The 16,917-nt window shown below is 37.8% G+C and overlaps 1 protein-coding gene across 3 annotated transcripts in view; it reads right to left on the bottom strand.

The window, feature by feature from the left end:
* LOC124552616 overlaps positions 1–3,192 on the bottom strand; it is a 145,867-nt gene extending 142,675 nt beyond the window's left edge. The window contains exons 1-2 of one of the 3 annotated variants that reach the window (XM_047126941.1): positions 2,708–3,192; positions 2,241–2,454 (exon numbers count right to left, since the gene is read on the bottom strand). The gene's annotated coding sequence lies outside the window, so the exon portion shown is untranslated. Of the gene's footprint in view, positions 1–2,240; positions 2,455–2,586; positions 2,600–2,707 lie in introns of those variants that run through there. The other 2 variants (XM_047126942.1, XM_047126943.1) reach the window with 2 other exon arrangements.
* Positions 3,193–16,917: the final 13,725 nt, after the last annotated feature.

The raw sequence follows: 16,917 nt of genomic DNA, 5'->3' as shown, positions 1-16,917 counted from the left end.
CCTATATACAATCAAGGTGGTTGATGCATCCGTGCGAATGCAGAATTAGAACAACTTTTTGAAGAACCTGACATTGTCAATACTATTAAAATAAGAAGACTGTGTTGGGCAGGACACGTGGTCGGAATGAAGGAAGGTAGAACAGATAAGAAGATTTTTGATGGTACAACTGAAGGCAAACGACGGGAGGGATGTCCCAGAAAGAGGTAGGACAGAATTGAAGAAGACATGAAAAAGCTGGGTGTCAGAGGATGGAGATGGAAAGCCATGGACCAGATAGAATGGCAAGATATTGCCAAGGCCCTTCAAGGGCTGTAGAGCCAAGGAGTAATAGTTGAATCTAAAACTATGCACAAAATTTATAGAATAAGTGGTTCACAAGATAGACTTAATTTCTCTAAATATATTAAACCCAATTTGTTGCTTTACGTTAGCTGGGAGATTGTCGAATACCTTACCATCAGAGCACTTTTTTGTAATAAAAGTACACCAGAGTTAAACTGAAATAGATTTTTAATATCAGCATAAAAAATCAGGTCAAGAGTAATATTTGATTCGAGTTGTTGGCTTCGATAACTGACATAATATTAATGGCTACTGTGAAGCCACCTTTGGTGCACATATTCACAGTTCTGCTGTTAGATGGTGAAGCCAATGGATGCGAAAACAAAAAAGCCTGGATGTGGTGACAGACTAAGCCCAAAGTCTAGGTTAGGTTGGAAAGTGGCAGTTTGGTTGAGAGATGGTGAAGTCAACAAATGTGAAACTAAAAAATCTATTACAAATATATGGGATTAACCATATTAGTTTTCTATCACCACATTATCCATGTTTTATATTAACTGCTGATTTAAGTTTTAATTTATTTTACATACAGCAACCCTCTCTGTCTTCACATTTTGCCATTCGGTGCACTAGCCCCACTTTCTCCAGTGTCACCTCTCTGGGTTTTTGGATACTGTAGTAAGTGCAGCTTTCCTCGTGGCAGCTTGCATAAGGTTCTAGCTAGTTCAGTTGTTCCTTAAGGCCGAGCCTGCATCACCTCAAACTGATATGTTTTTATTAGTGCTTATAGACAATTTTCCACACTTTGAAGTCACCAGGCCAAGTTCCCTTGTATCTCTCTCCCGTTGTTGATAGGTATCAGCCAGCACAGCAGTGTTTTGTGTGATTAATGCCACATCATCTGTGTAGGCCAGGTACTGCAATAAACGATTAAAAATGGCTCCTCCTCTATTTATGTCTATCTGATTTATGACTTTACTCGTTCCCCACCAAATACCCTTTTTATTTTGTTTCAGGGGCACTTCCTTTTATCTATTTCACAAACACTTCTAGCAGATTTTATCAGTGGCGTGGACGATGGGGAGATGCTTAAAGAAAAGCACTGAAGAATGTTGTAGACATAGTTATGCAAGTACTTAATGTGCATGTCTATTCTACTCCATGTAACAGTAATCACTGAGCCTGTGTATAAAGAAATATTATAAAATACTTTCTTTCTAATGCCTGTTTAGATCGCATAAGATGCACCTAAACTGGCATGAAACCATGCATGGTATCAGTAAACTTTCTACAGGCAGAGCATTGTTTGTAGCCCTCATATGAAAATGTGGACATTCAGCTCTAATTGCCTGCAGTTCAAGATAAGGAAAACTTGTTGCAGTGACAACACTTAGCTGTAGATTAGACCATTTAAAAATAATTGTCACTGATATCACGTTACAGTCATCGTGTTGTTTACTGTGTTTGGCACACATTTCCTATGTTACTGGTCAAAGTTGACAACTCATGCTGAATATTCCTCTTAATAAAAAAGAAAAAAAAGCATTCAGGATTAAAGGAGTGAGGGTGTGAGCATAAGAATTCCATGATCTTTAAGAAGGCTTCTGTAAGATGTAAAATTATCTACTTCACACAATATTCCAACTGATCACTTCTGCTGAATAAACACTTAACTTGCACTCCCCTTATGATTATTCCACAAGCAAATGGGGAGTGAAAATACGCAAACTAAAAACTTTTCTACAGGTCAACACAATAAGAGATGCTTCTAAGGACTAATCGTGCTAAACTGAGCTTCTTGAGCTAATTTGCCTAGGATGGCCTACAATCTGTTGTTTTAAGTCTAATGATAAATTCAACTGTTGATTCCATCAATTATATACCAACACTAAATGAGTCATCTGAAACAGCATGTGTGGCAATATCATAAGCATATTACTATAATCAGTACTGACCTAGTCGGACCGCCGTTTACAAAAACCGCCTTTTCGCGTTGTTAGTAGTTTATGTGCGATATATGTATATCATATGCATAAAAATAATTGTCAGATTTGTCTACTATGAAATACAAATTTCCTGGATATACCTTCAAGTTTTATGGATTAAATAATGTTACACTGGTTGGTACAATGACGCACGTTTGTGGTTGTGAGAGTTTGTTTTCATCATCTGAAATAACAAAAATTGAGAGAATTAGTAATCGTGGTCGTAGTACCTAAATGTAGAAATGATATATAATTGTTACACATATTTATACAACTGAAACACAGTTAATAATACGTAACTTTCCTATCGTGATACCTGTATCACATAGCAAAAGTTTTTAGTCCAACAAGATCTTTTTCCGCAGCATGTTGACGATTTCAACGAATCTAACAATTTAGTGCCATTAGATTATAATCAAATAGCTGTATTTACGAACCTTCTTTAATCACTTTATCACCCCTACATCACCGGGAACGGGAAGTTTTTTCATAATACTGCGTATCCCTCAAACTCTTAATTCTTGTTTGGCACGGGATTTTTCATAATTTTTTTTTAGTTGCTGTGGTACAGTTTTCTCGTTACTATTTAGTTCAACATTAGTATATAATCATGTAAAAGCAGGACGCAGAAAACGCAGCTGGGGATGGCAGCATGCCTGTATTTATTTTACAAACATTTTGTATTTAATAAACGGTTGACACAATTGCGAGCACCACACCGGGCGGAGTAAAAAAAGAAAACACGGCAACCTGTCACAATGAAATGAACGACTATTACACACTTTTAATTATTACCAACACACACCTCTCACTCTCACTATTCGAAAATTTATTTTCGTTACTTGTATATCACGGCTATGTTTTGTTCCCACAACCCTAAACTCATAACAACTACGTTACACAACCCCTCCTCCACCCTCCCTGACAGGTAGCCATATTATTCTTCATGGGGGGTGAAGAAACGTCATTGTATTCCGCATCCAAAGATGACAGGTGAAGAAGAAGCGGTTCCTTACCATGATTTTATTTATTCGTCCATAGACCATTTGGTGTAATAATATCGGATGTGTCAGAAACGAACAGAAATAATATTTATATACAAAACATTTACAAAATACGGTCGGGTAAGGTGAGGAGAGGGCAGGAATTCTACAGTAGCCTATAGCCGGAGTAACACCTTACGTTTTGATTGGTTGGAAGGCGTGACCTCATCAGCAGCACTGTGGGGCTATGGTGTCATTCCTTTCCACCCAATCAGTGAAGAAGGCGTTCCTATCCATTGAGCGCGTCCTTTGAATGGCCAACTTGCTTTTTAGATTTTGGTGGTGTATCAGATAACAGCGAAATGCAAGACATTTGCGGACAATAAGAATCCCATAAGACAGGGAAAGGCTTCGAAACCGAGAAGGAAATTGTTTGGAGCCCGCGGCTTCGTTAGGCAAACATTCTTGGAAATTACCAGGAAATGTATGATATATTTATAAAGAAAAGTAATATTCACACCGGCATACCATATTACTTTGCGCTTCAGGTGAGCTCCTTCACTTAAACCTGTATTCATATCATTAACATAAATATTGCTTGTTCATTATTTTGTCATACCCGTGAAATTCTTATTTTAGGAAAAAACTTGAACCTGTAGCAATTGTTGCGGTTCTCCTGTTTAATTTCTCCTGTTTACATCCAATCGCAGTTCAAACACTATATAACATACCACGGCAGAAAATTTTCTGCAAGAAGAACTAAGAACAATTGATATTCTTGTAAAAAATATGTTTTTGTGTATACAAAATTTCCAGAGTCAAATTCAGCCTTTTTATCATCACATTGTTGTTATTAATTCCGTGTTTAATGTAAATAATTTGAAGGATACACTGATAACGATTAAGCTGTGCGTCAACATTTGTGAAACATTGTGATTCTTGCACCTCAGTTCAATAAAAGATTTTGTTAAAGTAAAAATAAAATTAATATTCTTCTGTAACTGAAAGGTTACTGCCCTTGCCTTCAGTGTGGAAGGACATTGTACCTCATCAGTAAGGTCTGGAATGATATCCACTCAGCCATATGAGGAGGAGATGAATAAAAAAATCAATGGCAGCATCAAAATTCATCTATTCGCAATAGTGGCTGGAGACATGCTGATCACATCGTTGCTCACAGTGCCTTGTAGGCAGCAAGCTGGAACAGAGCTAAAGCATAATCCCTGAGTGGTGTTTTAAATGAAAGCATTTAATTCAAGTAATTCTCAAACATTGCAATTGCATAAAGTATCTAACTTATTCCAAGAGAATTATTCCAGTGGTTGCCGAGGAAAGGCAACTGCTGATTGTATGTCTAATGTTGTAAAGATCTACGGTTAGTGAACCAACTTCGCTGATGAACGAAAATATTATGGCAACTGCCCACTGTGTGAATGAATGCTACATAGTGGCATTGAGTGCACATGATGAGATAAAAAAAGTCTATATGCAAAGCAGAGATGAATGGGGAATCATTCTGGTGATTCTCTCTTCATGTAGCTATAAAATACAAGTCCTTTCCAGACACATTTCATGTATTTCACTATATTTGTGGATTCACTTTTAATAAAGGGATGAAATAATTTTCTGCAAATTCATTGTTTCACTAACAGTACAGAGTTCGGTTAATGGAAGAATAGTATAACAGAGTCCAAAACAGTTTATTATTCCTCCCTTCAGAACAATCAAGGTGTCACTCACCTGTACCAGTGTCGTATCAATATGAAGGACAGTTCATTGCAGAACACAAAGTTCAGATATTTTTCAGCTTTTTTTTCAGCTGTGTATTATATGCTGATTCTTGAAACACATGACGAATCATAACATAGTGTTGAATATGTCACAGTAACACTGAAGGTTAGATTGCTATTATCCAGAAACTTTGTTTCATATCGACTCCACCATTCATAGCCTCAAATGAACTGTTCTAATTGCCAATTTGATTTAAATCCTTCTGCAAAATCATACTATGAAACCAAGTACCACAAATATTAAACCTTTAGGGAGTAGGATGAGCCCACACTACTTTCAGAAACAGAAGATGTAAAAATTCCCATCTTCAGCAGGTGAGTAATTATTTTTACAATATGTCTTCACAATAATACACGGTTGCATATAGCAGTTATTGTCATTCATTGGATGAGAGTTGTCTGCCGTTTGCAAGTTTATGCAGACTCCAGCTCGTTTTGTCAAATGTGAAACTTCAGAAGAATAATTGTATTAAAGAGAGCAGAGACTGTGTAGTCAAGGGTTTTTATTTGAGATGACACCCCAGCATAATTATTTGAATGTATGGAGTGCTTTGATGGCAACTACTAGGCCACATTTGCTATGTGCATAGCGCACTGACTATAGCTGAAAGATTTGTTTTCTGCACTGCTGAGATAGCTTGATACACAAAGGAACACTACAATTTGGTGGCTATTTTAAAGGAAGAAGGAGATTAACGTTTAACATCCTGTCGACAATGAAGTCATTAGAGATGGAGCAGAAGCTCAGATTAGGGAAGGATGGGGTAGTAAATTGGCTGTGCCCTTTCAAAGGAACCATCCCGGCATTTGCCTGAAATGATTTAGCGAAATCATGGAAAACCTAAATCAGGATGGCTGGACACGGGTTTGAACTGCCATCCTATTTGAAAAACACTTACACCAGTTTACCTGAAGTCTAGGCATATTGCCACAGAAAATAGACTGGTATTTATAAACCACACACATGGTCCTGAGATACACTTGCTTTCAAAGAAAGAAACGTGGAGAAGTAGACTTGGATACTATTACTTCCCTTTTGCAACTTGTTAAGAACATTTTTTTCAGATAAGAGTGAAATTACCCAAGAGTTGCCTGACTATAAGAATGAAGCCATAAATTCATCACACAGGAAAGAACAAGACCTAGCAAAAGCTAACACTTTTGTGCAGAACATTGGTCTCAAATTGGAACTTGTAATTGTGAGAAATATAATAAATATTTTGTTGAATTTTCTGAAGCAATGTGTATTTTGCCCATAAAGTGCACAGGACATACTCTCCTGACAAATGTCACTTGAGCTGTAATCATGTGTTCATGATTATAGCACGAGCAAGCATGATGGCACAGAGTGCAAGCACAACTGCTACCTTGACTCTAGTTTTATACAAAAACTGTAACATTTTGTGTCTGAGGAAAAACCTGATGAAATTACAAACCTATAAACTTAGAAACCATTAATATCACAGAGAAAGCCCGGAGGACAACATTGACTCCTTCTATATTGTGGAAGACTGCTCTAGATATTTTGAATTTTTTAGTATTAATATTTATCTATCAATATTGGCTAGTCAGTGTTCTATAAAGAATGAGGAACATGGAGGTGCGCATATTTTTTGTGAATGGGGCTTCTAATGCAAAAGATGTGAATCAGAAGTGTTGCAAAATTGTTTTGAGGCAGCTGATGTCCAATTGCAAAGCAACAGCAAGATATAATAATTATGACAGTATACAGATGATCTAGTGCAGATGGAGAAACATTTATTAGAGACACTGTTGAACATTACGGTTATTTAAAAAGCAATGTAAGATGCACTTTCAGCATTTCTAACCTCGGAAAAAGCGGGAAGATTAAAAGTCTGATTAAAATTACTTGGTAGTGTACATTTGCTACATCCCGCTATTGTATTGTTACAAAGGCTGTCAACTGCCTAGTGTTTTATTTATTTACTCACTATAGCCTTTTCCCTGCAGCTTTCCTCGCATACGTGTTCAACACATATATATTGAACACACCTCCTCCTTCCCCTCCCTGTGTCCAAGTCTTCCTCCCTCTGTCTGTGCACATCATCCTCCCACCTCAATCTGTCTGTCTCTTCCTCCCCACTCTCTCTGCCTCTTCATCTCCTCCTCACCCTCTCTTTGTCCATTTCCTCCACACCCTCTCACTGACCATATCTTCCTCTCCCCTCCCTTAGCCCATACCGTCCTCCCCCTTGCTCTTTCCATCTCCCACTCCCACACTTCCTTTTCCACCTGCCTCATGCACCTCCCCCTCCTGCCCTCTCTCTATTTCCTCCTCCTTCTCGCTCTGCCCATACCTTCTTCATCCATCTCAACCTGTCCCCAGCTGTGCTCATCAACACATGTAGCCCCTGCAATACATTTCAATAAACCAGGCTGATGCTACTCCCACAGAATGCCTGTTATACACGGCAGTCTACATCAGGGGCTTGAAAATCATTTATTTGTCACTGATGCACAGGCTGCAATGCAAAGCAGGTTTATAAAGCAGGCCAATACTATTCCAACAAAACATGCCTGTCAGGGCTTGGAAACCCATTTCTGTCCCCTGACATGTAGGCCACCCTCGAAGCAGGTTGATTTGGCATGTCTGTCCTATAGGGTAGTCTATATACCAGGAGCTGAAAGAAACATGCGGCGGCCAGTATCTCCACTCCTACTGGAGTGAGGACATAATAAACCTCATAGTGCTGATATTAATGAGGCCACATTTGGCTGAAATCAATCCAGCAATTTGGGAGGAGATCCCAGGAATACACATATGCACTGTGCTTTATACGTGTAAACCTAATATTGTACAGAGTAAAAATGATACTGAAACAGTCCTTAATAATTAAGCACACTTCTTGGAATTTTTTACCGACATCATTTTAGCAAAAAAAATATTACACAACATTTTAGTACTCAATACACTTTACAAATACAACCTTAACTGGTACTACAGCTTTGTTTTTCTAGATACTTCCTTACTGTATAAAGTAGTCTTTTACCAAGCAATCCTTCATGGTTGATTTGAAATTGTTTCTGTCCATTATTATTATTATTATTATTATTATTATTATTATTATTATTATTATTATTATTATTGTGGATTGGGTAATGCTTTATACAGTTTGATGCCAGGACAGAATATGCCGTTCTGTAATAGTGATTTATTTCTTGTTGTTCATGTACATCATTTATTTGTCTTGCATTGTGGCTGCGTTCAGATTTACTAAGGGTGATGCATGGGCTTTTATTGTTTGATTTTTCCTTTATAATGATTATATTTTCTTCTGTGTAAATGCAAGGAAATTATAGTATTTTTTTTCCTAAATATTTACCTGTATAATGAACTTTGGTCTACCCCTCCCATTAGTCTAATAATAATCTTTTTCTCTAGTCTAAATGATTTCAAACTCCCTCCACAGTTTCCCAAAAATACACCACCATATTTCAATACCTACTGGACATAAGCAAAATATATGAGACTGAGATTATCATGTGACACACAGTTCCTTGACATTCATCTCAGGAAACATGTTTTGCTGAGTTTTCTGTTTACTTAGTCTGCACGTGTATACCATTTCATGTTTTCTTGTATCCATATACTGAGATATTTTGTATTCTGTTTTTCCAATTGTTTGTCCATTTATTATAATATGAGGAATAGCTGGTGTCGTATTGGGGTAGTGAATATTTCCATTGCAACCATATTTTAAGACATATAATCAAAGTGCCTCATCTTTCGCTTAGGTATAATTTAGTCCGATTATGGACTGCTCCCCTAATACCCCAAATCTGAATCTTACTAAGTAATTTATAATGACTGGTGGTATCAAAAGTTTTTGACAAGTCTAAGAATATGCTCGAGTTTGTACCTGCTTACCTAGTGCTGTGGCACTTCATATAGAAAAATAAAGATTTATGCCTTGCTTGGAGGACTTTTTCTCCAACTATATTGTGATTCTGTCAGTATATTATATTTATTTACAAAGTTGGACATTCTATTGTCTAATAGGGAGACAACTACCTGCATGAGCAAAACTAACTGTTGTTCATTGTGGTCGGTGATAAGCAGACTCCAGGCTACCGAGAGCATCGGCTGCTGTGCATTGACACTTGGTTGTGGCACACTGGCTGTGTGAACAGCTCATGCATAATGTTGTGAAGTCTGGTTGAAGAGCTCCATTCCAAAGCGTTTCGCGTGTCAGCCACCAGGTATTTTTATTAGATCCTGTCAAATTTATGTCTTACTGTAGCATTCCTCACTTAAATACCGTATTTACTTGAATCTAAGCTGCACTCGATTCCAAGCCGCACCTGAAAAATGAGACTCGAAATTAAGGGGAAAAAAATCCCGAATCTAAGCCGCACCTGAAATTTGAGACTCGAAATTCAAGGGGAGAGAGAGAAGTTTTAGGCCGCACCTCCAAATCGAAACAATGTTGGTCCATTGTAATATGAGACACAATTTAGGTCGAATGGATGACGATACAGCTACAGTAGTTTGGTTCCAGTCGTAAGCTTAGCAGTTAAGCTTTACCAGATAGCCATTGCTATGCGTCTGGCGGTCCGTCCGTATTTATACGGGTACCCTTACTTTTTCATGTGCTTCGTCTGGTTTGAATTGATTGCTTATTTTTCTTTGATCTGATAAGCGCCGTTTTCTTTGTTATAGGTGTTTACGTCACTCTAAGCTGAAGATGCATCTGTCATGCATTGTAGACCGCTATTTGTTGTTTGTTACACTGCTTCTTTTCTTTGATAATGATCAACAAGAACCAAATAATAGACTGCGTATGATTGAAGATGTTCTGAACGAGAGTTTAGCCAAAAATTTTCTCCGTTTGAAAATCTTTGCAGACGCCTCTTTAGTACATTACATTCTACACAGAAATTAGTCGTCTTAGATTTAAAAATCTAGTCGATTGCCGTGCTTCATTTCTGACTGTATCACTATTAGGCATAAGAATAATACGAATATAAACATGACATGATATGTTTATTCATCCGCATTTGCTGTTGTCTCACTCTAGTTTTGTAGTTTATTAGGCAGACAGGATTTAAATGAGATAGCAGCAAACACGAAAGAATACATGGCAAAATGTTTATATTCATATTATTCTTATGGTGAAGAGAATACCGCATGTGATTCACAATTCATAAAAGTTCCTGTCAGCAACCATCTCTTCTCACAGGTAGGAAAAAATTCAGAACGTAGAGTTGGCCATATTGACAAACATCCCAAACAGACTTGCCAGTCGGATTTTGGTACTACATTGAAATGTTGCTACATTCGAAGATGAACAATGCGGAATTTGTATTTACTTCATTGGATAATGTATGAAAATGCAGTGGTCAAAACTCGGGGTGGAGAAAAAAATCTCGTCTTCCACTTTTTTTATTTTTTTAAATTTATTTACTGACGCAGAGGTTTTGGCACCAGTATTTATCTTTGTGCCTGCAAAGCATGCCTGTGTAGCGCTACATGTATTCGTCAGCTGAAGTTAGTTGTGGCTGCACCTACCAACATTTTTCAGAACTTCTGCTTACTTTGCACTCGATTCTAAGCCGCAGGCGGTTTTTGGGATTACAAAAACCGGAAAAAAAGTGCAGCTTACATTCGAGTAAATACGGTAAACTGCTAAGTCGACCAAGACTCTCTTTCCAAATTTAAACTTCATATACATAAAAAAAGGATCAATACAGAGCTACGAATGACTGATCATAATCCACTCATTCTCAATATTCCTTCATGCTTTACAATGCATTTACAGCACAGGTCAGGGGGACAGAAATGATAAAGAGATTTAGAAAAGAATTTCACTGTGTGAGTATGTTGACTCATACCAAATCCCTTTATGAACAAAATAGTATTGAGTGGTGCTTGTATGAGTGTTCGATGGAAATGAAATGAAATGAAACCTCACAAGATAAGCAGAATTCACCAATAACTACTACAATGTGCCCACACTTCTACATCTATACTCCACAAGCCATCCTATGGTGTGCTGTGGAGGTTACTTTGGGTACCACATTCAGTTCTCTCTTTTCCTGGTCGTGTTGTGTAGGGTTAGCAGGACAGATGATTGCTGGTAAACATCCCTGTGTGCTCTAACCTCTCTAATTTTATCTTCATGGTGTTTCTGTGAGATACACGTAGGAGTAAGTAATATATTGGTTGACTCTTCTACAGACACATACATAGACAGAATTTTAACAGTAGACCACACCGTGGTGCAGAATGTCTCTCTTACGGTGTCTGCCATTGGAATTAGTTGATCATCCCCCTGATGTTTTCATGTTTACTAAATGAACTTGTAACACAATGTAATGCTATTCTTTGGATCTTCTATACTTTGTCTATGTTATACAGACTCCATACTGATGAGCAATACTGAAATATTGGTCAAGTGAGAGTTTTGTAAGCTGCCTCCTTTGTTAATAGAATATGTTTCCTGAGGGTTCTTCCAATTTGTCTCAGTCTGGCACCTCCCTTCCCCAGCAATTAGTTTTATGTGGTTGTTCCACTTTAAATCATTCTGTATGCTTACTTTAAGATATTTTATTGAAGTCATTATGTCTGTTTATATGCAATATGTTAATTTGTTTGCGTTTAGCGTAAGTTACCATTCCCTGCACCAACTGTAGATTCTCTGCCACTCTTTCTATATTTTGCTACAATTTTCTGATGTTGTGAATTCTCTGTATGCAACAGCATCATCCACAAAAAGCCTTGTGGAACTTCCAGTGTTGACTGTGATTTAATTTATAACAGGTGTCTCTCCTAAGAGTCGTCAGGTGAATTTTCTGTGGCGTTTCAGCAGATATTTGCAATTTTGTTGTTCCATTGTGTAGCTAATCTGGAGTCACATCTTTTGTGTGACACCCAGTGTTGACAGAAAGTGTCAGTCTGTTTCCCATTAGAAACAAAATGAATTTTAAAGTGCAATCTGACATGCCCATTTGATAGAGCTCTCCCAAATTAGTCTATTACAATATTCATTTTAGCGATGTATGTTAACAGGCACAGTAAAACACGAAGAATAACCAACACTTCAGCAGCACCTCAGTAGTGCTGCATGGTTGGTGGTAGCAGTTAGTGAGGACCAGGGCAATGCTGTCACTCCTAGAGTACTGGTTATTTTTCAAATGTTACTGTCCTTGTTAATACATATGGATAAAATAAATGTCACATTTCACTAATCTGAGACTGCTCTATCAAATGGGCACAAAAAATTCCACTTAAAAAATGGAGTCTGTATCACACAGGACTGATAGACAAAGCATAGAAGATCCAAAGAATAGCATTGCATTGTGTTACAAGTTCATTTAGTAAACATGGAAGTATCAAGGGGATGATCAACCAACTCCAATGGCAGACACTGCAAGAGAGGCATTCTGCATCACGGTGTGGTCTGCTGTTTAAATTCTGTGTCTATGTGTGTGTTCCTAGAAGAGAAACAAACAGATACTTTCTATTGACAATGGGCGTCACATGAAGGACACGTATTTGTTTGGTCTGACTCTAGCTCCACAATGCAAAATTGAAAATGCAAATATCTGATGAAACATCAGAGAGCCTGATGATTCTTAGGAGAGATACCCTGTATATATGGTTTCACATAGTCATTGTTTTTAGAACCCATGTTTATTCCTATGTAGAAGATGTGCAGTTTTCAGAAATATCATAATACATGAGCATAAAACATTCCAAAACTCTACAGCTGACTAACATCTGAGGTATAAGCCTATAGTTTTGTACGTCCATTCGATGAACCTTATTGAAAATGGGAATGACCTGTGCTGTTTTCCAATCATCAGGAACACTTAACCTCTCCAGAGGCCTGTAGTGCACAGCTGTTAGAAGAGAGACAAGTTCCTTCGCATACTCTACCTAGAATCATACTGTTACCCCGTCCGATTCAGTGGCCTTCCTTCTGTTGGGAGATTTCAGTTGCTTCTCTATCCCATGATGATGTATTTCAATATCAGCTATTTTGTCATTCATGTGACTAAAGGAGGTACTACAGTATGACCTTCTGTGAAACAGTTTTAGAAAAAGATGTTTGCTATTTCGGCCTTTTCTGTGTCATCCTCCATTTCAGGGTTGTTATGGTCACAGAGCATCTGGACAGATGGCTTTGATTCATTTACGCATTTAACATAAGACCAAAACTTCTTAGGGTTTTCTGTGAAGCCCTGAATTTTTCTTTTGGATTCATTGAGTGTCTTCTTGCCCTGATTTTGGCTTTGTTTTATTTTTGTAGTTCTGTGAGGCTTTGGCTACATTTAAAATTTGCAGTGTAGCTCTCTTTGCTTTCGTGCAGCTTTCTAACATGTATGCCAAAATACAGGAGGTATTTTCCAATCCTCACAACATTACTCAGCACATACTGTCTAAACTGTATTGTACAATGCTCCTGAACTCTGTCCACTGACACTCAACATCGCTAGCGCCGGAGGTGAAAATTTCATTTGGCTGGTCAGTTAATCTGAATTCTATTGCTTCTCACTTTTGGTAAGCAGAGAGGTGTTCTTGTGACCATTGGTGCTGCACTTATCTGTATACATTCAATATTATCCCCACTAAGACCTATTCAGTGTGGATCCCACACACTTGGCCAGTATCCTAAGATAGAATGCACAAGTGGTTTGTAAGCAAGCTCTTCCATAGATTGATTGCATGTTCCTAGTGTATTACCAAAATGAACTGAACTGCCACATGAACCAAAGTCTGCCACCTGCTTTTTCTACAGTGAAGCCTATATGGTCATTCCATTTGACATCGACACATATTGTTAAACTCAGCTACTCAACTATTTGTCCAAGTCAACCAATTCCAACTGAAATTCAATGATACTGCAATAATAGGATACTCTTGAGGTAGGTAGGGGGGGGGGGGGGGTGTTGGTTTACTTTTTACAATGCTACATGACATTTTACTGACTCCAAAAGATTTTATTGCCCTTCTACCTGTCTTTGCAGTTTTCAATGGTTTTTGTTATTTATTCACATACAGTCTTCAATAAATCCTACCATACTACTAGTCATAAGTCAAGTTACACATTAAACAGCTGAAGGAACTGCTGCTGGCTGTTTCAGTAAAGTTACTAAAAGCCAGTTACAGTCAGTGTCAATCTCCTTACATTAATGTGAAGGAAATTACTACCAAATTATGTAAACTTTGAACAAAACTGTTGTTCTTTCTCTTAGATTACTCAGCTAATATTTTTATCTAATACTTCATACAAAATGTTAATGTAACCTGTATGTTTTCAGTTAACACTTCAGCTGTCTATACAGTAGCAAAATATTAAAAATCTGTAGGCTGTGGTATAGACATTAGTGCAAATTGGAATTTACACCCATAAATCCAGATAATCCGATAAATTGTAGGGGTGGCTAAGAAGGCAAGGTTTTACTTACTTTTTTTTAATTATTGGGGGATATTCTGTTTTCCTGACTAATGGGCACTGGTAGCCTGTTGATATTAGTGCTGCAGCTACTTTCCTCAGTCACAATATTCTTCACTTCTCCCATCAAACAAATGCAACTATGCTACATTTTGCATACCCGCTGGGTAAATTCTGGGGCAGTTTCTAGTCCACATGCACAGATATGACGCACACTGATATTTGCGCAAACAAATTATAGCATTGACATGTGTCTGAGACTGGGTATGTGTCACGATTAATTGAAGTCAGTGATGTCATAACAAAGACAGCTTCAGGCAGTTGAACATGCTATGTTTGTTAGTGCACATCACCTCTTGTCTCAGCCTGAAGAGAATTATGTGAAAGTTTGATGTGCTTTAGATGTCTAATAAAATTAATATAATTTCTACAGGTAAGGTTAAATACATATTTGTTCATTTGTGTATCAGTTTATGAAAAATATGCCAAATCCATAAGATTGGAACAGCAATTACCATTTACATTTTAATAGGAATGCAAGATTTAACTAAATATTGCTTAAAACTGTGAGAAGCATACTTAATACACTGATCATGCGAATCTCAACTCACACTTTTTTCACATGACATATTGAAAGCCACGGGTCAACGCAGTCAGGTAAATGAAGTATTTCACAATTTCAAAAAAGCATTTGACTCAGTACTATATCTATGCTTGTTATCAAAAATATGGTTGTATCAGAGAAATTTGTGACTGGATTGATAATATTTGGGTACGCAGGATGCAACACGTTATCTTGGATGGAGAGTCATTGTCAGAGGTAGAAGTAACTTTAGGTGTGGTCCAGGGAAGTGTGTTGCAACCCTTGCCATTCACATTGCATATTAATGATCTTACAGACAACATTTATAGTAACTACACACTTTTTGCAGAGGATGCAATTATCTGTAACGAAGTACTGTTTGAAAGCAGCTTCATAAATATTCAGTGTGAGGTATCAAAGTGATGTTCAGGAAAGTGAAACTGTGCACTTCACAAAACAAGAAACCACAATATCCTGTGACTATAATATCATGCACTGTCACAACCAGAATTGGTGAACTCGTACAAATACCTGGAATGATGACACAGTCTCATTCATGGGTACAGCAGGTAGCAGACATCTGTTTACTGGTAGAATACTAGTGAAATACAATCAGTCTAAAAAGGAGATTGTTTACAAATCACTTGTGTGACCCATCATAGAATACTGCTTGAGTGTGTGGGACCCGGACCACATATGGCTGACAGGGGTGCCCCCAGGATAGGGTGATAGGACTGCTGTTGTCCCCTGTATGCATAAATAATTTGGTGAACAGAGTGGGCAGTAATATGCTGTTGTTTGCTGATGGTGCTATGGTGTATTGTAAGATGTCAAAGTTGAGTGACAGTGGGAAGATACAAGACAACTTAGACAAAATTTCCAGTAGGTGTGATGAATGGCAGCTAGCCATAAATGTGGAAAAATGTAAGTTATGTGGATTAGTAGGAAGAAAAAACCTGTAATTTTAGGAAAGAGTGGTTCACCTGTAAGGAGACTGCATATAGGATGCTGGTGCGGTCCATTCTTGAGTACTACTTGATTGTTTGGGATCCGCATCAGATTGATTGAAGGATGATATCGAAGCAATTCAGAGGTGGACTGCTAGATTTGTTACTGGTGTTCAAACAACATGTAATCGTTATGGAGATGCTTCGGGAACTCACATGGGAATCCCTGGAGGGAAGGCAATATTCTTTTCGAGAAACGCTATTGAGAAAATTTAAAGAGTCAACATTTGAAGCTGACTGCTGAAAGATTCTACTCCCGCCAACATACATTGCACATAAAGACAATAAAGATAATATACAAGAAGTTATGGCTGATACAGAGGCATATAGACAGTTGTTTTTTCTTTGCTCTGTTTACAAGTGGAACAGGAAAGGAAAATGACTAATAGTGGTACAGCATGCCCTCCACGTCGTGCACTGTACTGTGGCTTGCGGAGTACCCGTGTAGATGTAGATGGTACGTATTTCACAGTGCTTCCAGACTGTAGATATATGTGGATGCATTGAAAAGTACTGACTTGAAATTTTTTATGTGTAAACTCTTGAAGCTTTTTAAATGAAGCAGACTTTAGTAAAATTATACATCTGTATTCTTCACTTCTACATACTTATTTCTCATCATAGTCACATTGGTTACAAGCAGATTTCTCCCAACAAGAGACCAACTTGTTGAAACTGTTACTGAAGAATGTTTGACTCTATTGACAGAGCCACAGCCTCACCTCGGCTTGCACCACTTCATTACTGTCAAAGTGAAGTCCTCAAAGGCGTTCTTTAAGTTTTCAAAACAGATGAAAATCAAAATGGTTCAAATGGCTCTGAGCACTACAGAACTTAACATCTGAGGTCATCAGTCCCCTAGAAC

Source organism: Schistocerca americana, chromosome 10 (genome assembly GCF_021461395.2).
Source record: "Schistocerca americana isolate TAMUIC-IGC-003095 chromosome 10, iqSchAmer2.1, whole genome shotgun sequence".
In the NCBI taxonomy this organism is placed as follows: Eukaryota; Metazoa; Arthropoda; class Insecta; order Orthoptera; family Acrididae; genus Schistocerca; species Schistocerca americana.
This window is presented reverse-complemented; position numbering and strand designations above follow the sequence as displayed.